At 45.0% G+C, this 24692-nt stretch overlaps 1 protein-coding gene across 49 annotated transcripts in view; it reads right to left on the bottom strand.

Annotated features, from left to right (window-relative positions):
• The window catches only part of PAK5 (p21 (RAC1) activated kinase 5), a 315373-nt gene that overhangs the window by 71176 nt on the left and 219505 nt on the right, over nucleotides 1-24692 (bottom strand). For 18 of the 49 annotated variants that reach the window (XM_086872896.1, XM_086872960.1, XM_086872879.1 and 15 more), the window contains one exon: nucleotides 10532-10601. The exons of 26 other annotated variants lie outside the window; for them this stretch is intronic. The gene's annotated coding sequence lies outside the window, so the exon portion shown is untranslated. Of the gene's footprint in view, nucleotides 1-10531; nucleotides 10602-14328; nucleotides 14348-15553; nucleotides 15758-15824; nucleotides 16024-17940; nucleotides 18130-19264; nucleotides 19369-24692 lie in introns of those variants that run through there. 5 more of the 49 variants (XM_086872984.1, XM_086872869.1, XM_086873011.1 and 2 more) reach the window with 5 other exon arrangements.

Genomic DNA, 24692 nt, shown 5'->3' with positions numbered 1-24692 from the left:
ATTAATACAGGGAAGTGTTAGGAGCAGGAAAGAAGGAAAATCAGAAAGCATATCTCAGGGCAGCGTTACTTCTGGGGGTGGAAGCTGTAAAATTTTGCAGTTTCAAAGATAAGAATTTAGCAAGATTTATAAAAAGAGACAGTCCTTGGCAAATCCCACTGAAGAGGGGTATATGAAAATAGTACAGCAGACAAAGGTTGAATAGATACATATTTTTGGATAAATGGTAGACCACCCAAAACCCCCGTGAGGATCAGGAATGTTGAAAAGCAGCTGATTGTTACAACTGGCTCCAGATGAAGAGCTGCCACACAACTTTTTAGGGAAAAGATTAATTACACTGTGATCATACAGAAACATGGAGCAGGGACAGAGCTGGCTATCAAATACAACTCAGAGCAGGAGAGGTAAGCGAGCTAATGGTACCAGCATAACCCCAGTGAGTTGCAACGTCATTCCCAATTCCAGGCAGCACGGCAGAGACGTGTCAGCTCAGCCAGCTGAGCAGTGGCTGCGATCCATCCGCCAGCTCCTCTGCTCTTCCTTCACAGGCAGCAGGGACAGAAAACCCCAGTGACTGGGCAATCATCTTGATGGCCTGTGGCTGTAGTGCCTGAACTTTCTGACACTGGAAGCGACTGCTGCTCAGACAAAATTGCTTTTAAAACGCCAATTTAAATTCAGTGCTGGGAAACATGAAGCCACTCCCAGGGCAGGGACAGCAACGTTCCCTTTGCAAACATAACAATCCTTGGCATAATTTGGAGATCAGGAAAGAAGTCTTGAAAGCCTCACGAATAGTTCCCTATAAACATCAACCTTATGTTCTGCAATAATTAAGATGAAAATACAAAATTAAGAAATGTTATGAGATGGAAAGGGGGAACAATACCAGTGAATAATTGGATTATTCAGACGCGCTGAAGCACCGACTCTGCCGAGGGTCAGGCTCTGGCTGTGCCTCCCTGGGGCTTTGCTGCAGCTTGTTTAGCTGTACCAGCAATTTTTTCTATTGACCAGGTGTCTGATCCTTGTACATAACTGTAATGCTTGTACAGAGAGTAATAACAGGCAGGTATTCCGAGGAGGATGAAAAATGGATGATCCCAGTGCCATCGGGTGGTGCATGGAATGACAGAGCAGGGCACTCCCAAGCAGAGGCAAAGATGTCACAGAGAGGTGTGGGAAGATAGGAGAGGGGCACAGGATGGTCCTGGACACCCCCAAAATATCTCACCAACAACCACAGAAATGCAGACATTGACAAAACCAGTTTAGGGCTAACAGAATTAGGAGCAAGTATTTAAGACACTCCACTTACAGCAAAGACAGCTGCAAATGTGCAGATACTGACTTTAAGAAAGAATACGTAAAAGCATGCTGGAAAGCATAAATATATTTATTATCCCAAGTGGATCCTACAGCAGAGTGGAAGAACCCATCAAGCTCCACCACCTGCTTCTTCCAGCAGGAAAAATAAAAGCCACCCATCAGCATCATACTCCTCCTGAAGGCAGCACAGGACACTGATGACTCACGGACTTTTTTCTGTAGATGTTTTTAATATTAAGAGCAATCAGGAATTGGAAATGCTTTATTGCAGCAGAGGCACTTTCAAATTTATAGAAGGGTCAGTAAGGCTAAAAGTGGCTTTGAGTGGACAGTGAAGTGCATTGAGAACCGAATGGCAGAACCCAGAGGATGGGAATAAGTGGCACAGGGTCTAGGCTGGCAGCCTTAAAATTCTTTAAGTTCTTCATCAATGACTTGGAAAAGGGGAAGATGACTGACTCCTGCTCTGCCCTGATTTTTCCCAGGAGGCAGTGGTAGGGTGAGAAGAGAAAGGCATAGGTATTAGGATTTTAGGCATTTGACAACAATTTATTATTAGGAGTTCTTCTGCAAGCAGGACTTTTTATTTTCTTTTTTCTTTTTCTATAATAACAGGCTAACAATAACCACTTCAAGTGCAACACTGCACTAGGTAGTGACTTACAAAACATTTAGATTCCTCCACAAGCTCAGAAGGCCTCAAGAATGATGGCCAGAGCAGCAGAAGCTCAGCAAGTCTGGAGATTCCCTTATTTTTCTAAGCAGGACACAAACCTCATTCCCTGCACTTTGCTTACATTGCCCACAAGGAAAAAAACTGCAATGAGTGCAAGAAGAGATACAGAAATAAAAAAGGATTTCTTAACTCCCAAACCATGACTGACTACACAGGGAGACATCAGGGACAAGAGGCAGACTGCCAATGTGCCAAGAATGAAGTTCTCTTTCAGGAGGCCATTTGTAATAGCACTCAAGGACTGAAGCTGGGAGATTAGTTGACTATTTTATGTAAGAAAGATTGCTTGAATAATCAGTTTTTTCTGATGTTGCCATGTCTTTTCATTTGTTAGTGTGGAGCATAATTGCTTCTTGTAAAGCTGAATGACTTTAAATTAGATAGAAAGATGGCCATTGCAAGGATAATTTTGAACATTCCCTTTCAAAGTTGTAGTTTTAAAAATAGGAGTTGAAATGCAACAGAATAATTAATCTGGCAGCAGTCATTTAATTTGTCCCCTTTTTTTTGTTTCTTCCTTGCTACATGCTTTTAAGTTACTCTGGTATGTTCATCCATGGAAAATGAATAGCAGGAAAATAAATACATTTATCTAATCAACCCCTCACCAGAGCTGAAAGCCTCCAGTACAGTCTAAACCAGTGATTAAGTCCAGATTACATTAAGGCAAATTCGCCATGTCACTCCTAATACTTCCACTTGGCAATGACCCAAATATTTTTATTTGTTTTGATCCTCTCTCCAAACACAGACCAACATCAGACTCACCCTGGCTGAAGGGGCTGCAGCAGGAGCAGGGGATTTGTCCGGCTGCAGCTTCTGAATCTCCAAGGGGAGGGACAGGATCTGTTCACCCACCTACAAACTTTCTACATGTAGGTGCTGCTCATAACGCTTCTCAAACTCATGGTTTGATGGCTGCAGCAATCAAAATGACTTTTCCTCACTAACCAATTCAGCTGAGCATTGTCATCGGGCATTTCTCCTCTCTCCGTTTCATCCCCCTTTCCAAAATTCTTTGCTCTCCCTACTTCTTCTCTCCCTACCAAAGGGGTTCCCATCTTCTGGAAGGCACCTACCACCCTGAATGCAGGAATTTTGCAGCTGGGATTTACACACCAGGAGTACTTTTTATCAGAAGTACTTTATATCTGGAAATGCAAAGCCACTCTCATTTTAGCACAGGCCCTGCAGAGCCCGAGGGGTGAGCCCTACCAGCCGGGAAGAGGGAGAAAGCTGCCACAAAAAGGGTAGAGGAAGCAAAGAGAAGAGACTCCTGTGTGCCACCTTTGATCAGCAAATTTTAGCCACTTGAAAACTTAAGGAGGGTCCGGGGTCATTTCTTCTTCCCCCACTGTGCTCTCTCTGCTTTCAGCCCTCAGATGAAGAGCGCTGCTGACGACGGTGACGCATCGGGGAGAGATTTTAGTAACTGGGGCGGAGGAGAAGAAGCAGCAAGTGGTGAGAGGGGGAGGAAAAGGAGGCTATATAAAGCTGCAAAATTCAAAAACATTAGAAGAGAGAAATGTAAGAGGGAGACAGCAAAGTTTTGGAAATTTTGCAACTGCCAGGTATATTATAGAAGTGAACTAAACCTAGACAGATATCAAATCAACAACACTAGGGTCGATCAAACTCAAAACCATCCAAGATGTGTCCATCCCACCACCTTTCTCAAATGTATGAGGGAATTTTCAGGCCCCCATGGCACAGTCCAGCAGTCTCCTAATGTCTGAAATTTAAGAAAAGTGTTTGGAGAACTGGGGTCAGTACAGAATTACAAGATAATGCATTAGGTCTTCCCAGCAAAGTACCAATCTCTACGACAGCTTCTGCTTTTCAAACTGCACCAAACGAACGAAAGCATCACCACATCTTCCAACATGGCTTTCAGAAACAGAAAACTGGGCAAAAACTTAACTGTGAGAGCTGATAGGTCCAGGAGCCCTTCCTGTAAGAACACTCTGTGGGGTTCTGGGGACTCCTGCCCTGCTCAGCCAAGGCACGCCCAGTTTGCACCAGCAGGTACTGAGACATAATAAATGCAGAAACAACTGCTGCTCAATCATGTGTATGAAACAGCACACATAATTAGAAGTGCTTGTATATGCAAAGGCACAAAATTAAGAGTCAGCAACTTCTAGTGCAACTTTGTGATTTTGGCAGGTTTCACTTTCCCACTTGGCATCCTTACAACATCTTTGGTAGAAGCTAAGATAACCGTCTTGATCATCGAGCACTTGTTTTTTGTAAACACTCATGTGCATACATCAGATAAATAATCCAGTACCTGCTGAACACTTCATCTCACCATGACTGTGCAGAGATTGTACCCAAGTCCTGCAGGGCCCTCAGTCCCTGCCCTTGGACCTGCATCCCACCTGCCCCAGAGCCTGCTACACGCTGGCTCATCATTCGTGCTAGAGGCTTGTTTTCTCAGCCGTTCACACACAGTTTGCTTCCAAGGCTGGCTTTTACTGGCACAGATCCCCAAAGTCTCTTCCCAAACACATACACTACTGCTAGGAAAGCCATCATGACAGATAATAGCTCTCATGCCAAGTACAAATCATCTTTAACTCTTAAGTTTGTTTTCTGCAATTCTGAAATGTAATAACTAATCACAGGTTCCCAATGTCTGCCTTTGAGAGGAAAAGGCGTGGGGGGAATCTCTCCTGCATTCATTAAGGCACAAATGTACACACCTCTGTTTAAATCAATTTGACTATTTATGCTAAGCTAGACAGGCTCCTCCTTTGATGGGTTATCCTCTCACTTGTCCCACAGTCAAATCTTTTGGCTGTCCCAAAGTCAAATCTACATTAGTTTTCTGTTTCCATTGTCAGCATTCTGCAGCAAATTCTCCCAGAAGCTAAGCCACCCATCCCAAACTTCAGTTCAACTCAAGTCAGTCCAGGCACAACTGACTTTGTACATAATTTCCCAAGAATCCCCTTTTCTGGAGCAGTAAAGTACTAACAGGAATCAATACTCTACAACTCTGTAGGAAAATACAGACTACTTTGAAGTCTTAATTAACTCAAAAGGCTCACAGCACAAATCTCCTCCTCCCAGTCTCCCTCACTGAGGGATCTGCTCCCCATCATACACCAAAGACCTGCTCCCACTTGCAAATTCAGAGCTATCAACTTCTACAGGAACCTGACCTGAACCAAAGCCTCCCCTGAATAAGAGATGGAGAGCAATTTTAAAACACATGTGATTACAAATGCCAGTAAAAGCTAAATTCCCATGTCCACGTAAAACATCCACTTCACTTAAAATAACTGGGGAAAAAGGCATGGCCTTTACATGGCCTCACTACAGACGGTAGCAAAGATTTACTAGCAAAGGACAGTAGTGAAGACTTCTCCTTCTAAAATTTTATTGCTCTTACATAATATGCTATCATGCATTTACTAGCACGCTGTGAAGCGCTGTCATAAATATTTAAACAGTGATGACAAAGTAAGAGAGGTGTCTGTGCCTCCTGTGCTTCTGGTTTTTGCTGCTCGCTCCCCTGGGCCCATGGTGAGGGAAGAACTGATGTGCAGAAAATAAAAGTGCTACATGTGAACCAAACCAGATGCATGTACCTGGTGTCCAGTAGGGACTTCAACTTGTTACAAAAAGGTCTTTCTACACCAGGGCTTCTTCTGTCATGATGGCCAAGCTTGTCACCAGCGGTGTTCCCCTCCCCACACACTCGCCTGACTGCATTAGTTATTACATTTGATAGCTTTATAGCATTATTTGAAGCTTGCTATTTACCCAGTTACACAAGGCCCAGCAGCTTAGAGCCTGCTCTCTGCCTGGCCTGCAAATCTTTGCAACTACCTCCAAAATAGCCCAGATTTTACGACCCATTAGGCTTAATGATAAATCCTTGGATTTATGTACCGGGCTAGTGAGCTATGAGAGATCAAGGGCTAAGCTTTGATTTATCTGCAGGCCAAGGGAGATGATTATTTCCATCATTTTATTTTTCTCATTATTTGCTGTAATGACTGCAATGCTTTGCTATGACATCATGGCAATTTTTACTGTTATCTACATAAAAATCAATTCTGTACTTGGTCCTTTCACAGTGCTAGCACCTGTATGCCCCCTCCCAGCAGCATGGGAACACTGCTGGAGCAGTGCTCCATCTCCTGCCTAGCCTGAGCTGCAAAGCCTGCTACAGATGCTAACTCCAGAACCTCCTTGTGCACGAAAGGAAATGGTTTTCAACTTGCAAATACTGTTGGAGGTAGGGCAATGCTCTGGGAATGAAGATTGTTCTGCTTTGAACCGGTTTTATACATTTGTGGTGCTTTACATGCAAAGCCAGTGGTGAGTGGAGTTGAGATAAAATTTGCTTCATTGATTTAAATCCAGAACCATGAAAGAGCAGCCAATACTTTGGAGAGATGCTACTCTCAGCAGGTCCAGTATCTGCAGTGATTATAAATCTCCTGTTTTAACAGTTTCTCTGAAAACCCCAGGCATTTGGAATCTGGAGATTACAAGAAAACCTCCAATTTTCTCTCCAAATCTACTTTAAAAGAAATAAAGAGAAAATTAAATGTCCTGTGTTATAGTCAAAAGTCTTGAGAAATGGCCTATAAGGACCACAAACGTTCATGCAACTCAAAGTTTCACACTTGCTTGGCTTTAATATGCTCATCACAAAGGCAGGCACTGCACTTTTTAGAGCTGGTTACTGGTTTCAGCAAGGACAGCTTGGGTGCACCATGGAATGACAGGGTGAGAGACTGTTGAAAGGTTAAGGAATACCATGATACTACAAAGCTAATCACACCTCCAAGTTTTTTTCTTCAAAGATTATTACATCCATTTGACCATGCCGTACAGGTACACAAGGGCTACTTGAGTAATACTAAGAAAGGACAGAAAAAGTAAACATTAAAGGGCAAATTTTGAGCAGCTCAAATTTACAGAGTGAAACAGATGCCTCATATAATAAAGGGAACTTGTCAGGGGAATGGAGCATTATTTGATATATGTCTTGATTGACAGCTTGACAGTCTTTCACCCATTTAAAAAAAAGTCTTTAAAAAGCATTAGTTAACAATTATCACCAATTTTCCTATTAAGGAAATTTTCCATGGAAAAATAGCTGCAGTTTAATTTCTAGTTAAATCAGGACAGTTGACTATTTTTCTTCCTTACACAGAATTGGAAATTGAAGAGAAATAGCAAGATGCTGTCAGATCAATACCAGAGCAAAGTAAACAGGAAAGGAATAAAAGTGGCAAAAGTTATGGAGCAAAACCACACTAAACCCCTTTAATCCTCAGCTGAATACCTCTCTTAAGAAGCAGCATCAGGTTGCTGTGCAAAAAAATTGCAAAATTGCAGTAACAACATACTGTAGACCAAGTCTTACCAGATGCTGAGGAAAAAGTCAAAATACTTATTCAAACAGAAGTTTGTAATAAATGTGAGCCACAGAGGTACCAGGTTTTTCCCATTACACACACAATGCCAGGGATCCATTGCACTGATGAGGTCCAAATTCATACTGGATTGCCCAAGAACAAAGAAGCCCTGGCTTTAATTTGAATTCATGAGATGGCATCAGGGTGACCTAATTGGACCTTCCAGTATCTGAAGGGAGCCTATAAAAGAGATGGAGAGAGACTATTACTATTTACAAGGGCATGGAGTGAGAGGACAAGAGGAATGGTTTCAAACTGAGGAGGTTTAGATTAACTGTTAGGAAGAAATTCTTCCCTGTGAGGATGGTGAGGCACTGGCACAGGTTGCCCAGAGAAGTTATGGATGCACCATCCCTGGAGAGTTAAAAGACCAGGCTGAATGAGGCTCTGAGCAACCTGGGATAGCAGAAGGTGCTCCTGCCCACAGCAGGGGACTTGGAACAAGGTGATCTTTAAGGTCCCTTCCAATCCAGGTCATTCTATGATTCTATTCTATGATTCATTGCAGCAAATGTTTCTCTTGGAAGGAAGCAGCCCTGCTGATGTGCAACACATTCCATACTCCTCTCCCCAAAAAGAACATCCATTTATTGTGAGCCTGTTAAGAGAGTGTAAGTCACTTTTCAGCTAGCAATGCTCTGAACCAGTGTTTAAATTATTTACCTCATGCCTTGTACTTCTTAAGTACTTGAAAAAGCCCTACGTAGTCTCCCTGTGAATCTTGACAGTGCTAAGAGTTGGTCCTCAAAGAGATTGGGTAGAGAAAGCGCTGATGTGGGACGGGTATTGCATTTTCAGTAGTTTCTGTACTGTATCTCTAATAACAGAAAATGAGAGACATGCTTTAGACCTTTGTAAAAGCCCTGCCTCAGTAAAGCACTTTCCTTGCTCTCCAGAACCAAGACTCAACTCTCATGTCCATCCAAGTGAAGGTTTCTTCTGCCTCACCCCCAGGAATAAATCCTCTGTGGCATTCAGGCACATGGTTTTGCACGTGTTTCCCCAGGCTGTCTTTAGGGTATGGATTACACCATCTGCTTTAAACTGAGCCCTGTCATCAATACTCTGTTTTGGCAGGAGAACTACTGGCAATAACCACTTTCCTTCATTGCCAACCCCTCCCTGACTTCCAGCAGGACAGGACTCTTTCCATCCAGCCACACGACTGTAATAACAGATATCCATACACAGGATTTTTCTAATTTGTTTGCGTTTCTACTTCTCATCCTTCATTTACTGTCCTAAAAATGTCAGAACAGAGAGCAGAACTTAAAAGGCAATCACCACCTGCAAGTATTGTAGCAACACTAAACTATTCTGGTAGTCAGGCCTTTCTCAAAACATGCTGACAGGACCTGTATCCCTCGTGCTGGGAAGATGCAACACCGTCCCCAGCTTTTGGCTGCTTCATTTCAAGTTCCTGCATAAAAACGAGAGCACCCTTTTTATTTCCTAGGTTTCCTCAGCAGCCAGTGGTTTAGATTCCAGTCATTGCCTTGGCACAGCAACACTATCAAACTTAGTTTAAAATCCCCAGTAATGCTGCTGCCCCAAGCCCTGTGGCACACCCCATGACACAGATGGTGCCTCCCAACCAGCCACCCCACTAACAGCACCGTGCTCCACAAACTTCTTTAACATTCTGGTCTCAGCTGCAGCTCTGCCATGGAATTCTCCGCCCTTTGATTATTTTTTCCCTGTAACACAAAGCTTAAATAGGAAGAAGTTCTGTTCTTTGGAAAGGAGTTCAGTGCGTGCAACAGAGACAAATTCATGTACCATTATTCTTTCCTGCACGCTTCAAAATCTGGGATAGAGGCACAGCTCAGGGCGCATTTACTTTGTTCTCGTCTCACTCTCAGGGAAACCTTACTTCTTCAGCCTAGAAAATCACCCTTTGCTGTAAAACACAAAATCAAATACCCACCAAATCCAAATGAGCAATGCTACAAATCTATTGCCTTTGGGGTCTTTACACACAAGTGTGAGACAAGTTTAATACATGCAAACCCAGCTTTCTGTGGCCTTGGCAGGATTTGGTTGAAAAAGCAAACAATTTAAACATTCTGACAGTTTCATTTCCTGAAGTGTCCGGTAACAACCCTTTTGAACTCATTTCTATGCCCTTCAGTTGTATCTTAAGAGCCCTTATGTGAGTAGTGTGCAAAAGATGCATCAAAAATCTTTTATTTATTTACATTGCCAAAATAAACAATATGGCATTAAGAATTGTTTTCACAATCCTGTAAAGTACTAAAAAAACCTCCTAGCACAGATCAAGCCTCTCCAGCTCAGAACTGGAGAGTTCTGCACCTTTGGAAAAAATTAAAACTAAACACCTAAGGTGCTTTTCAAAAGCAATTATCATAATCCCTGCTGTTACCCAGAGGGAAGCAGTGGCACACAGAGGTTAAATAACTTCTTGGAGGTGGCTCAGTGAGCAGCACAGCCAGGATTAGAGCCACTGTGCCTCCTGACTCCCAGCTCCAGGCTCAGCCCAGCACCTTAAATAGCTGCAGCGCAAGTCATTAGCTCAGTCCTCTGAGCATGCATCTAGCTTGGGGAATGGGAAAGCTGGAGTTTAACTTAATAGTACAAAACTTTCTATGGAGAATCCCCAGAAAGAAACTTTAAATTTTAACAGCTCTTCAACCTCTATGAAAAAGCGCTGGGCAGCTTTTACTGCCACCAGTTTGGGCCGAGTGAATTATTCACACGCAGCAGAGCGTGTCGTAATAAAAGGTTTATAGGGCTATCACCAGGATCATTCTTGTGGCATTTATTCATTCCAGTTTCTGTTTGCTGGCATTTCTTTTGTCCTCCCCTTTGTCACCAGGATTCTCTCCACCCTTCCCTTTGTAGGGTACCTTAACTTCTAAAAAAACATTTCTGCTAAGAGAGCGGTTTAGTGACATGGCACATTTTTGTTTACATTGTTATTTTGCATTTTTGTGTACTTCTACAGAGACAGCTGACACACGTGGTTTTCCCCCATCAGAGGTGACTGTGTATGTGTACTTACACTATTCCCTTGCCTACAGCTGCAGTGTCTCTTTTATTCCTTTAGCTGCCTCCAGCAGGGAACAATAAATCTAAAACACAGTCAAAAAAAGGACAGTCAGAAAAAGGAAAAAAATTTCTAGCGCTATTTTTGGCATCTAAGTTCTTTGGCTTAACCTATTTTTGGAAGAGCATCTTTGTTCAGCAAAATCAGAACTCCCAGCCCTGTGACACCAGGGCAGCGTGTCCCGCTGCAGGCAGAGCCGTTTGCTCGCGGCAACCTCTAACGGCAGAGCAAAGCCAGGAGAGCCCAGAAGGAAAATGATGGGAGACAGGACTTCACTTCCACTCTCCATCACTTTGTGCCTCTGAGCAAGTCACGCCGCCCCGCTCTGGCCATGCTCACGCCGGCACACGGCATATGCACTAAGAGGATAGGTGCACCCTGTGCCCTGAGCTCCACAGGGTGAAAACAAGGCTTGCTACCAAGTCCTCACAGCCTCCAGCCCTTCCAGGAGCCCAGTTTTGGGGGTTCATGTAGTGTTATTATTAACTGGTATCTATAGCTCATGTTTAAATAAAAGCTGTGCTTAGGAGATAAGGAAGGCTTCAAATGGGAAACGGCAGCCCTGAAGAGCTAAACTTGATTCATGTGTTTTTGCTTTGCTGGTTGGAATTCAAAAGATATTCAAGCTCTGTATCTGAAACAGTTATTATCTTTGTACTTCCACCAGAGGCAACTTCCAAAAGTGACAGCATTCTCACATGGGCCAGAACAGAAAAGAAAGTTGGAAAAGATGCAAAATAGCTGACTTTGGTATGTTGTGGCTGGCTCTGCGTGATGCAATGGGAGCACACGCTTCTCACACCACTGCACTCACAGGCAGCACTCAGAAGGGGATAATCCTTGAACCCTCTAAGGCACAAGATCTGGTTTAAGGCTGGAATTTTGTGCCAGGGCTTTCAACAGGCACTGCTGAACCACAAGAGAACCAAATACTGTGCTGGTCTTAGACCAGAAGCCTTGGCCATAGTCCCGCCCTATGAGTTGTTTCTCTCCAGGAAAAAAAACAACAAAACCAGCAAAATTAAACATTTAATTGCAGAGAAAATATTTTGTTTTCTTTGTCACAGGGACAAACCTCCAAATGCACCACTGAGTCCTCCTGGGCTTGGTGACCTGCAGGCTGAAACACCCGCACTAACAGCCAAGTCCCAAATGAATCCCTGTGGCCTAATGGATTAAAGGCTTAATTAGAGTTACCTGAACATTAAACACCACTAAAGTGCTCTGAGATTTACTCTAAATGGGCGTGGGGGGAGTTGCCTTTTGAATGGGCTCAGAACTAACTGGGGTTTTGTGCACAGTTGTTAATGGTTTTGAATCATTCAGTTTTCCAGCTTTTTCCCCGATAATAAAGCGAATGCAGCTGCGCACCAGGCAGTGCTCTGGCACACCTCACCACCAATCACAGCTGAATTTAATGGGGGGAAATAGTCTTAAATATATCAAGCTTTGTATCTAGAAAGAAGGAAGGTACCCTATAAAGCTCCTACTGAGCAAGACACAAACCTGTATAAGACACTGGGTAAGCTACAAGGGAAGATGCCATCAAAACCAAGGCTCTATAGGCCATAACATCAATTTTTTTAAGCAAATAGTTGTTTAAAACACATTTCTGGCTTCAAGTTGCTATTAAGTAGTAAGATCCTAAATTTAGGAGATTAGAATTAATGGTAAAAATTAAAACTGTAACTGGAAGATGGTAGAAAGTGCAGGCCCTACAGGAGTGAGGGTATCAACCACCTGAAGTCTCCATCACCATTTCTCCAGTTTCACCTGGCTGCAATCACATACCATTCCATCCAGACAACAGAGCTTTCACCAAAACCTGGGGAAACCTGGCCAAACCCTGCAGCATATCCAACAAACAAACTCCTCTGACTTTAGCAAGGAGCAAAGCAGAGACAGCCCCAAAAATGCCTCCAGGATGGCCAAACAGCACCATGAGTCAGCGATGCTAATGCCAGGAGTAGGATATGCCAAAGAGGTATTTAAAAGAGAGGTTTTGTTTGAGATTTATGATTCTGAACCTCTTCAGCTGTTGTACCCACACACACCTGTTGGCAGTTTCGGCACATGCCACACAGCAGACTTGTGTTTGTAGCCTTTGCAAAGTAAACCGGTAAAACCAGAGCCAGTTTATGTATTTGAACAAGTAGATGCCAAACACTACAGATTCCTAATTGGAGCAGCTTCAAAGCAGAAAAGGATTTAGGTGTCAAATGTGAGGGTGATCAGAGAGGAGAAGCAGAGATGCAGGTGCTCTTCTGCTCCTTCTTTCCAGTTCTTTTTTCCACACATCCCTGAAACAGCTGACACCTGTACCTCTGACAGACTTGTGCCAGCATCACCTCTTGGGCTTCTGCCACACGAGCTGGAGCTCTCCATGAATTCAGCTTTAAACCCAAACTGCGTGCCCCAGCTGGTGTCAATGAGAACAGTTTGTCTCCCCTATTTCAGTAGCAAATCTGGTGTCAGAAGTAATACCAATGAGGTAGAGCAAAACTCAGATTTGTGACTAACTATCATGAGAGAAGTTTTTCTCAGCTGATTGACAGCAGGAGTTGACACTGGGGAACAAATTTCTTATACAGCATTGTACATCCCAAATATTAGTTTTCAAAGTAACAGTTGCCAAAATCTGATACATTAGAAAATAATAATCAGGAAGTAAAACGTTTTGCAGGAACTTTGCTTGTTACACAATTCCATCTTAGAATCAGCTATTGGGATGCTGAGAGCTCACTGAAAGTCAAACACTGACCTACTTTGACGATTCATGATGGATGAAGATGTCCAGGAAAAAAAAAAAACCAAACCCAAACAGAAAAGCCACTGGGAAGCAAATAGAGGTGCCAAAGTAATAAGGGAATCAAAGAGCAATGGGATTTACTAGGTCTGGCTCCACAGGGGGTTGCCAAGGGAATTTGCTGATGACTGGTAACAGGGCTCTCCACAGCAGGGCTGCCAGGGTCTCTCTGTGGCACTGCTTCCCGGCGTGGAATGACTCCTGAGCTGCCCAGTTAAGCACGGTTCAGCAGTCACTCCAGCTGAGGACACGCACACACGCCGTGACTGGTGAGCTCTTGCTTCCTCAGAGTGAGGCTAAATTACTACAGAGGTGAGTAACAGCACCCAGAGCTCCTGCACAACGGGGAAATGGGACTATGGCAGACTCAATCTGATAAAAATTACTCTCAGCTACAAATCATGGTCCCACTGGGATCCAAACCATTTGGAAAGATGTTTGAAACAGGAGAAAGAACAAAGTTTAGCTTCAGCACTCTCAACATGAGTCTTTCCTCTGATGAAAACAATGCTTTTAGTCAATTTACCTCCAGTTAATACATTTGATAGCATAAATACACAATTCCACACTGAACAAAGACCTTTCATTGACCTAAAACAACCTATAGCCAAAAAAATGTGACTAAGCCACAGAAACAGGCAATAAGGCGAACCACAACGAGTAACTCCCAAAGCTTTACCTGGCACAGCAGCCACTCCGAAACCAGTGCCCTGCCCCACGCAGCCAGGTCCCTCATTCCCACCTCAAAACCAGGAGAGCAGCTGCTCACCATGGAGCAACCAACACATTTGTAACCCCCACGCAGCAGAAACAGCAATGTATGGGCAGGGAAAAAAGGGCCATTTTGTGAACCTCAAATAGAGAAGCTTCTACAGCTTCTCAGTGTCGCTCCTTTGGGGGGGGCAGATGGCCAGGGAGCCCCAGAAGTAGGACTACATCCACTCACCACCTCTGAAACATCCTCCTCAGCGGACAGCAGAGCCATCCCCCGACACCTCCACATGACAAGTGTCCCCAGCAGCAGCAGCAGCGATGCTCACAGCCACCAACACCGGCTGTCACAGCGGCCAGGGGAGCACGGCTCCCTGCTGCAGCCCTGAGCAGCAGTACTGGAAGTTTCATGGTACAATAAAGGCAGTAAATTTGAAGCAATGATTCCTTAAGTGCTGTCTGGTAGCAGGGACCACCAAGATCTATTTCAATACTCAACATAGGTATCAACTCATTTTCTTCATTTTTGCAAATGCTAAAGCATATAAAAAAAATATAAAATGAAAGGCAAAGGCTACTAGCAGAGGAGTGTCACTGCTGACCCCTCTCAAGTTGGTGGGAATTTTATCCTTACTGACAATCACAGCCCATTAGACCTAACACTGAATATTTTGGGGGAAAAAAAAATTCCATTGTTTCTTTACGTTAACAGAGGGCTGGTATGTAACAAAGAGGAAGAAAGGCAGACTGCGTGCTGCTAGCGGGTTGGTAAAAAATTCTCAAGGTCTGATCGATACCGTGAAAAAAACACCTCTTGGCCTGAGGCTGGAGCGTTATTCAAGCACGGCAGTCACTATGCAGCTCATTTTCTTTAGCTGAGATGATCCGAGGCTCATGGACACTGAAAGAAGAGCGGAGTCGATTGCAGGCATTTCTAACCCTTTATATGAGAAGGAAAAAAAAAAAAAAAAAGAGGGAGCAGAGGTATAGAGGCGCATGTAGGAGCATTTCCAGGAGCGGCTGTACGGCTCTCTGGGCACCTGCTTCCTGGGGGAAACCCAAAACCACATCATATTCAGGGAAAGTTGGGAGCAACTTCTTGGGGGGGGGGGGAATGACAAAAACCAAAATGGATTAAGAAAAAAGAAAAGCCATTGTTGTAGGAAACCCCGGCAAGCTATCAAAAGCAAAATCACCTACGGCGACCCTCAGGAGAGGAAGCCGGGAGCTCCCGGCTGCCCCGCGCCAGCCGCCCCTGGCAGCGCCCGCGGCTCTGCCCGCTCCGCACAGGTGCGGACGGCGATGCCCGGGCCGTGCCTTTGTCTGCGGGCACCGGCCGCTGCCAGGACACGCGGACAGCCCGGCCGGCCAGCTCCGGCCAGCGCCGCGGCCCCGCAAGGTCGAGCGTCCGCCCGGGCAGGGGCGGCCGCCGCCCGCGCCCCCGGCCCCGCCGCCCCTACCTCGGCCGCCGCCGTCACGCCGCCCCCAGCGCCATGTTCCGGCTACATCCGGGCCGCGGCTCCGCTCGCTCCGCTCCGCTCGGCTCCGCACGGCGCGGCCGCAGGTGCCACCGCCCGCCCCTCGAGCCGAGCCGAGCCGGGGCGAGCCGAGCCGAGCCGAGCCGGGGCGGGCGCAGCGCCGCCCCCGCGCCGGGCCCGCAGCCCCGCCCCGCCCGCGCCTGCCGCCCGGAGCGCCGCGGCCGGGCTGTGCCGGCCAGAGGCTGCTGCGCACCTGCCCTGGCATCTGTCCCGGGGCTTTGTCCGTCCGAGCGCACGGCCTTCGCTCCGCACCGGGCTGCCACCCGTGTCCGCAGCAGCCGAGGCACCTGCGCAGCCACACGGCCGTGCCTGCACCAGCCAATGCACCCCTACACCCGTGCGTGCGTGCACCCATACATCACCCACTTATTCCTGCATCAGCCCATGCACCTGCGCATCCCCCGCTCATGCACCAACCAATGCACCCGTGGATGCACCCATCCTTGCACTCTAACACCCATGTATCAAACCACCCAGTTCATGTACCCCTCCAGCAATGCATCTACCTGTCCATGTACCAATCCATACTCCTATCCACATCCATTCATCTACATCCCAGCTTTGCAGCCATCCACCCGCCCACTTTCCTTTTGCATTTGGACCTCAGTTATTACTTTTTTTGTTTTTAATACAAAACCAACTGTGCCATCATCTTTTGTTACCTGTAAGCTCTCCCCAGACAATGGCCAGGTGCTAAGGAACAAATCCAGTTAAGACAAGTGATGGAAGGAAGCAATCAGGGGACGACAACAGACAGCCCCCATCTATCTCATCTAATTTTGGTGTATTACTGCTGGCAATTTGTAGCTGCCTCTGAAAGCTGCTCTAAGCCTACATTTTTATGAAATGTTCCTTAGGAAAGATTAAGATTGACTTTAATAAAGGTATGGATCCATCCTTACACGTGCTGAATCAGTAGGGAGATGATGGTGTGTGCTCCTGGATGACCTAAACCATCTCTGTCAGGAAACAAGGAGCATGGACAGGAAAGTGCTTTTCGGAGGCACCTGTAGCAGAAGCTCTCTGGGAAGAAAAGACCCAAAGCCAACTTGATTGATAGAGCCCTGCATGGGAGAGGAGTGATTTCATACTTAATGATGTTGAATTGCACATCATTTCTAGCTTCTTTGATGCCTGTTTGCATTAACATGCACTCTGTATGGCAGGAGCAGAGAGGATCCGACAGGAACAGCTTGAAGATAAAGGTGCATTGGAGCTGTGTGGGGTAGATGTGCTGGGCCAGGCAGAGGGAGGTGCAGGGGTTGAGGCTATCATGGCATTAAGGCTCCCAAGGCCTAAATAGGTTTTTGCATAAGTGAAAAACCCTACATTAACAACAACAGCTACAAAAACTCCATCAGAAGTGCTTTCTTCCATTACCCGTAGTGTTTGCTTCTACTGTTTTTATGTTCCACTCCATCACTGCTCTACATAATGCTGTGAGATGAAAGGAGCTCCCTTGGTTCTTGACAGCACAAGGTGTGTCAGTGTGTGCTGGGATGGTGAAGCTCCTGCTCCAGCCTCAGCACCTGCCCACAGCACTGCTGGGGCAGCACCAGCACAAGGGCTACTCTGCTTTCTGGGAGGGACATTGGGACAGCCCAAAATATAGCATAAAGCTATTCAAAAGCCCTAGACCATCATTTTGACCTCCTAGATGTGAAATTCAGGGACAGGCTGGCTGGGTGCACCCTGAGTGGGTGCCATTGTTGAAGTCACTCTGTTGCTCCTGGTTTCAATTCCTTTGCAGCGGGTTTTGCATCCAGAAGCATAATTTGGAATCAGTGGCTACTGAAGAACATTTAGGCTTCTGGTAAAAACCCCAAACAATCCAACCCTTCCCCAAAAAACCCCATGCCAAGCTAAAATTAGAAGGGAAAATACCCAACAACTTGGTTTTAAACCTCATCACAAAGCTGAAGCCTTTCCCTGGTGCATCAGGCCAGAAATAATGTGGGACAAGGCAGTGAGGGTTTCCCTGCTCTGAGTCAGCATGAGTGATGTGTGTCTGTAATGCAAGGTGTTGCATGTCACATCTTGGCATGGTACATACAGCTTCTGGCAGGGGAACAAAAAGAAATCAAGCCTTTGCTATATTGTCTTTAGTCTTAAGTGTGATTTGGAGGAAACTGTCTCAAGGAGTTAATTGGCAAAATGGGCTGATGGCTGCCAAACTACAGCACCAGGAGAGAGGCACTGCACCATCCCAGGAGTGACGAGGCAGGGAGGGAGGAAGCCATAATCCCTCTATATCCCATGAGAGAATGGGCGGCACAGAGGTTCAGTAAGAGGAACATGCTGAGACTCACACTGAAGGGAGGCTGATGCATCCATCAGCATAGGAAAATCCCATCCTGTGTATTCCCAGGGAGTCCTGGACTCTCTGTCTTCATGGTTGAAGCCAACAAGAAACCAGGCCTCTCTCTCAGACATTTGTTTCTCCACTGCAGTCAGCTGAATTACCAAAAGGATGAATTTGACTATCTGATCCCTTCAATCTGAAAAAGAGATATGTATATGCACAGATCTACCCTAAAGCTTTTCAAAAAGAGTTCATTTTGCTTTTGCCTTCTTACACACAATGGTGTGAATAAGAAATATGACTCCTCCAGTCATTGCAGCTGCCCTGAGCTAGAGTTGATGCAAATGAAAGGCAGATAAAAATTCAAAACGTCCTTTTTTCCAGAAAAATCAGAGCATAGGATTATTTTTTCAAATTTATCATTATACATTTAAAATTTGATAATTTTAATTTAAAACCTGAACCAGTGGCACTAAACATTATGGCCTAAATTTCATTATAATACTAAAAGAAATAGCAGTTAACCCCTACAAATTTTAGATCAGGTCAAGCCACTGCAGTGGCTGAAATATTTGCTGAACCAACCAGATCAGGGATTCTTGAGACTCTAAGCCCATTGCCTACAGCCCCATTTCTTCTCAGGACACACAGAAAGATGTTTCCTTCAGTTCACTCCAATTTGAGAAAACCATCAGGGATTGAAAACAAAGAGGGAAGAAGAGATTGCACTTCCCCCATATAGGTATTTTTAATGATTTGATTATTAGAAACACTCCAGTGTGTTGTCAAAGAGGTAATATTTCCTGTGTTCAAAATGTCCATTTCAAATACAGAGTCAGTTTTGATGTGTTCTTCCCCTTGCCCCATCTGCCTGTCATATTTAAGATTAGCATGTGATTTAAATTAGAGCACAGTAACTAATGCATTTTACTTTTTTCTGCAGTGCACCTTAACACAAACATTAAAATAAGTCATGGAGTAGAGGCGTCAGTCATCAGTTTGGCACATAAATGAAAATTGTTAAGTAACTTTAGACTTAATATGCAGATTCTTAAATAAATATGGTAATAGCATATCCTGATCATAAGTGAAAAGAGTAGCAGGCTCCAGTGAGGATGTATCAGTTGTTCCTTAGGAAAATAATTAAAAACTACAAATGAAGAACAAGATTAATTTAAATAATCAATTTTGTGTTTCCTGCTAGCTGATTTAAATCATGATGAAAATTGTTGATTAAAACCCCTTATTTAAATCTGTGCCCCTTAATGAGAGTGCAAGCCTGTGAACATAAGCCCATAATAGTAATAGAAGACTCTGTAGAGAAAAAATACCTTTCACAAGAATAGTTCCAGGGCTGGAAAAACATCATCTGTCCTTTGCAAAAAGAAATACATCTTACCCAGCCAAGCAATTCTTCTCCCCTAAGCTCTTAACCCTGTGAAAAGATCAGGGCAATAAGTCATAGGATATTCACAGCCACATTATGTAAGTTCGACTGAACTGGTGATCCTTTTTGCTAACCATTGGAGAGGAAGATGAAGTATTGCTGGAATAATTAAAAAGACAGGTTTGAATTCCCTAAATAATGCAGACAAACTCCCTGTCCAGCTATTGGTCTTGGTGGCAGCAGCCTTTTAAGGTCTTGAGCTGTTGCTCAGGGAGGATGGCTGAAGGATGCTGGGTGGAGTGGGATTTGGCTTTGCCAACCCAAGCACCATGTGCTCTCGTGTAGACCCTGGCCTCTTTCCAAAATGCTGTTTAAGAGCCACTCCCCTGGTATCAGAACAATGACTCTCATAACTACATATCAGATCTCCTCTAAACTTAAGATGCCTTTGCTTTTCTTGTCAGTCTAAATCCAAGCCCAAAAGCACTCATTATGAATTTATAGCAAATGTAGACAACTGCATTTCACTGAGGGCTGTACGAGTATCATCAGCCTGTACAGGTATTTTACATGTCCACCATCCACTAAAATGACTCTTCCCAACAATCCACATCGCTTCTGGAAGTGCATTGGTGCAGCCCCATGGCCTGCCTCTCCATTAGCAGGGGTGACAGTCACCTCTATTTCTGTGCTGCTTAGTCCTCCCTCCTGCAGTCTCTGCTCCTGGGCTCAAGTGGTGTCTCCCACAGAGATATCTGCCCTTTTGGCAAGTGTACCATGGGATGAAAGCCTGAAGGCATGACCTTCACTGTTACTGAGATCAGTCACCAGAAGACAGACAAAGAGAACAGATAAATTTCATAAAGGGGGTTTTAAAGTTATTGTATATTTTTGAGGTATTATTTCTGGTATGCCTGGTATTGCTACTGCCAACATTCTTACTGCTGAACGAGGATGCACAAAGATCTATAACTAAGGATATTTACACAGACTTATCCTCACACACCTGTGATTCTTCCCCTTCGACTCACATTTCTGAGGGCAGCAATGAGCCCCAACCCTGCAAGGCAGGGCACAAGATGCTCTGCAGTTTGCGTCTTCCCAGGATGCTGGGTGCAGGACAAGGCTGCTCAAGCTCCAGAGATAACTCTGGGACCTTGCAGGAGCTTGAGTCCTGTGATGTGCCCTGAGCATGGCCTGTCCTGCCTGAAAGGATGGCAATGTGGGACTTTATCAGGCTCAAATCGCTGTTCCCACCTGCCAGAGCCTGCAGGTCCCAGCATCAGAGCACAGGGGCCCTGCTGTATTTTATCAGTGGGTGCTGAGCAGACACCGGTTCAGGGACTTCTTGGCCTCTGTGATAAAGTTATAGGGATCCATGAACAATTGTATTTACTCCTTTTCCTCCCCCTTGCATTTTGCAAAAACAGTATTATGCTTTTGTGTCACACTGCCCTGCAAATCTGTTTCCAAAAGGCTGCCTTCTTTCTTCAAAGATCATTTACAGTACTAAGAAAGATCTCTCAGAGCCCTTGACTTTGCAGCTGGCAAAGTTTACAACATGTTTACAATACCCTGCATAATTTGGCTATGAGATAATGTATAGTATAGTCCTTCAGCGGTGCACAGTGGGAAAAGAACAAGTAGAAAAAAATAAGGTAATGCAAAGCCAAGAAAAACAGATGGTAGTGCGCTCTCCAAGGGGCAAGAATGAATAAATAACTGCAGAAATTTTTTTTGTCTGAGGAAAAATATATTGTCAAATCAATAACACAGTTTTTAGGAAATGCAAACTAGATCAAATGTGCATTTTTTCAGTATTAAACAATGGCACTTCATCAGGAATGATGGTCTGCACTGCACGTGTTTGTCTATATGAAACAGAGAGAGAAGTAAAAATAGCATTGCTCCAAAAAGTTCTTGTTTGACCTCAAGGTCACATTTCATACTTTGTGGGAAGTTCTGCTATAGGTAACAAGCCAAAAGTTCAGGTGTAAATCAGAGCGCCCCAGCACTCACTGTGCCCTTTAGCAGCACTGTATCTTTGATAATCTTAGTCAGGACTGCAATTCTTAGAGAGAAGAAGCTCTTGACAATTTTAGGAACTTTCCTGTGCCTGCTGTTAGGGCCACAGGAAACTATACTTATTTAATACATCTGTGCACGCTTCCAGAATGGTTAACTGATACCTTTTATTCTTTTTGACCACATCAGGTCAAGCCAAAGGGGGAAAAAAGAGGCCCTTAAAAATGGCCAAGTATACAAATACCCTAATTTTCCCCCAGCAAAAGATTTTTTCGCTTCTCTTAAGTCACCCAGAGGAAGCTAAGCAACATATGGGATGCATGAAAGTTGCTCTCTGCAAATCTGTCAATCCGTTTTAGCCACGCCGTGCATCAATCCCGACTCTGCTCTGAGCACAGCGTCCCTGTGCAGGCGCTGCCAGCTGGCCCGTGCTCAGCTCTTCACCAGGAGACAAACCAGCTCCTGCCCTGGGATCCATGGGCCCAAAGAGCAGGAGCTGGAAGGCACCAAATCTCTCATGATCTTGCTCTAGCTGTGATGCAAGAATAATTGTTGCAGCATCCCCAGTGCTCGCTGAGCTACGGTGATGTGGAAGGCTGGGGAGCAGAAGGAATCGCAGGCTGGAAGGAGCTCTGACAAAATAACCTCTTGACACTGTGGCTGTGCAAGAGCCTGTGTGCTCATGCTTCCAGTTTGGTCCTCTGGGCTATGCTGGGGACTAGCACAGACCAAACCCTGCAATCATGGAGATCTCCTGGTGAAGTTCCTCAGGAAGTTACATCTGGGTAGATTCAGCCACAGCCCCAAAGCAGAGAATGAGCAGCCACCAGAGCTGAGGTCCCAGCTCACCATCACACAACAGCACTTCGGAAATACCGGTCTTTCTTCATACATGTGAGGTGGGGAGTCTCCATTTTCATTTCTGTTCCAGAAGAGCTTAACTTACAGTGTTGGCTGATTGTAAAAATTAACTGCTTTTCCCCAGCATATTAATAAATCAGAGTGATGGGGTATTTCTTGGAAGCCAGAAGCCAGCAGAAGCAATAGGAAGGGTCACCTCTTCACCTTACTGCTTTTTCGTGATATGGTGATTGCTCCATTATCATCCCCACAACACCATTGATAATGTTTTCACTGAAGCTCCATTTTCTGTTTTGCCCATGCAAATATGAAGAGCAAAGTCACTGCTACTGCCTTAGTTGTTCTATCTTTCTGCTGGGAGCAGAACCTGAGCTCTTTAAAACCATGTACTCCTAAGTTCTGGAAGCAATCACTTTTCCTATGCAAAGGAACCCTCTCTCTAAAAAATCAAAGTCTTGGGAAGCAATAAGCCCACAGATGAGCTTCCCAGCTGCTAAAAGCCCTTGCTCCTTACCCTGCAGGTGCCAAGCACTCCTCCATCCACAGAAACTCCAAAAGACAACCAAGCCCCAGGGATGTCCAGGGAGCACTCCAGAATGTACAGCAGCACCGCTGGGTCCATGTGCCTTTAGGAGCAAAATTGGTCAGAGGTGTCTACTTTTGCAACAGGACAGGTTCCAAAGGGACACGAGCTCTCGGAAGAGGCAATCACTGGGAATGCCTCCAGCTCCAGCCCCAAGCTGCAAACTAAAGTACTTGCTTTTGTTAGAACATATGGCAAAACCCTGCATCCTACACGTGTTTTAATGCCAAGAGTGACTCTTAGTTTGGCATCCTACATGGCAAAGAAGCCAGCAGGGGCTTTGTCCAACAGAGAAGAGGGATGAAAGCAGGCAGTTTATCTCACTGCTATTTCATCTTCTTTTCCTGGTCTGCATCACATCCCTGGGTCAGTCCAGCTCTGGCCATTCTTGTCTGTCCTCAGCAGTCCCTTCACCTGAGAGAAAGTGTTTCTGTACCTGACCCTTTTGTTGCAAGCTTCAAAGGACTGCATTGGAAGCATTTTGTAGCCCAAAGCATTTTTCTATTACAAACAATGCTTTGCAGCAAATTCTGGGTAGGCTGATATTGTAGAGTAACGAAATTCCAATCATCTGGTAGAATACTTCTCTGATTCTCCTTTACGAATATCAGTACCCAGCCTATATTCTCTCTCTCATACTTAATCCTCCAAAATTACACTGATCAAAGCAACCTGCATTTATAAACTGATGTGCTCCTGAATTCGAGAGATTTGCCAAGTGCTAAATATGAGGTTTCTCATTATAGTCAAAATCAAATTCAAATTCCAGCTGCCTCTCAGCTAATATGCAGCAAAGGTTTAGCAGTACAAAACCGTGTTTGTAGAACCAGGCACCAAAGATGATTAAATTAAACTGCAAGGGGAATCAGTACAAGCCTGAAATTAGTTTGCTGAAGATAGCAGAGTTCATTTCCTCCCCGTGACAGACGGAGCCACCTCGTGACCTTTAGTGATGAGAGCAAACAGGATCATGGCTTTGCCAAGCCTGCCCCCTCTCCATCCCCAGCAGTGCCCTGACTGAAAAATCAGCTTCAGCCTCTGCTGGCCAGGGTAGGGAGCCTGCAGGATGCTCAAACCCCAGTGCAGCAGGTTCAAACACTGCCCTCTCCCACATGGGCTGTGATCCATCTCCTCCCTCTCAGTGGAAGCTCTCCTGCAGTCCAGGCATGCATTGAGATTTGAAGAAAAACTCCTAGGTTTATCCTGGTGGTCTCTGTTCAGAGCAAAGGAGTTTTCATGCTTTGATTTGATCACGATGGCGAAGCCAGGAAGGTGCCTGAAGTTGGCAGGGTGAGTTGATAAGATGTTGAGAGCAGGCAGGAGTAGGAAGGCATCCCAGGGGTGGGCAGCCAGTTACTTCCTTGGTTTTGCTTTGCTAATCTGGCTCTTTTGAAACAGCATAAAAATTGCCAGTGGAAAAAAAAAAACAAACCTAACTTTGGCCATAGCAAGAGAGCTGAAGTGATTTAAAGCCTATGTCAGTAATAAAAAGTTGTTTATCTTCTCTCTCTCACCCTTCCCCATTAGCTGTTATTGGGCATTATCTGTCTGAGCACCCTGGATACTGCAATTTCGCTGATGACTACATAGGAGTGATGGAAAACAACCGCTGAAAACAAAAGCTTCTCTTGACTATTACATACACACAGGTTTGCCAAGACACCTTGTTCTCTCCTAGCAGCCCTTCTGCCAGTACCATTCTGGGTCTTCTCTGAGCACATATGGGAGAATAGCACCAGGTTGTTTGCTGTTCTTGCCTTGCTAATGTCAGTGACCTGATTTACAAACCAGACTCAGACCACTGCTCCTATTTGGTGCATGGTACAAACTGGTGCTGGTCCTCAGAGACTTGCACACAGTCAATTTTCAACAACAGAAAGGATTTTCACCCTTGAAGAGGTGA

Source organism: Cyanistes caeruleus, chromosome 2 (genome assembly GCF_971803275.1).
Source record: "Cyanistes caeruleus chromosome 2, bCyaCae1.hap1.1, whole genome shotgun sequence".
In the NCBI taxonomy this organism is placed as follows: domain Eukaryota; kingdom Metazoa; phylum Chordata; class Aves; order Passeriformes; family Paridae; genus Cyanistes; species Cyanistes caeruleus.
Note: the sequence above shows the minus strand (reverse complement) of the source record. Positions and strands in the feature narration are given on the sequence as shown.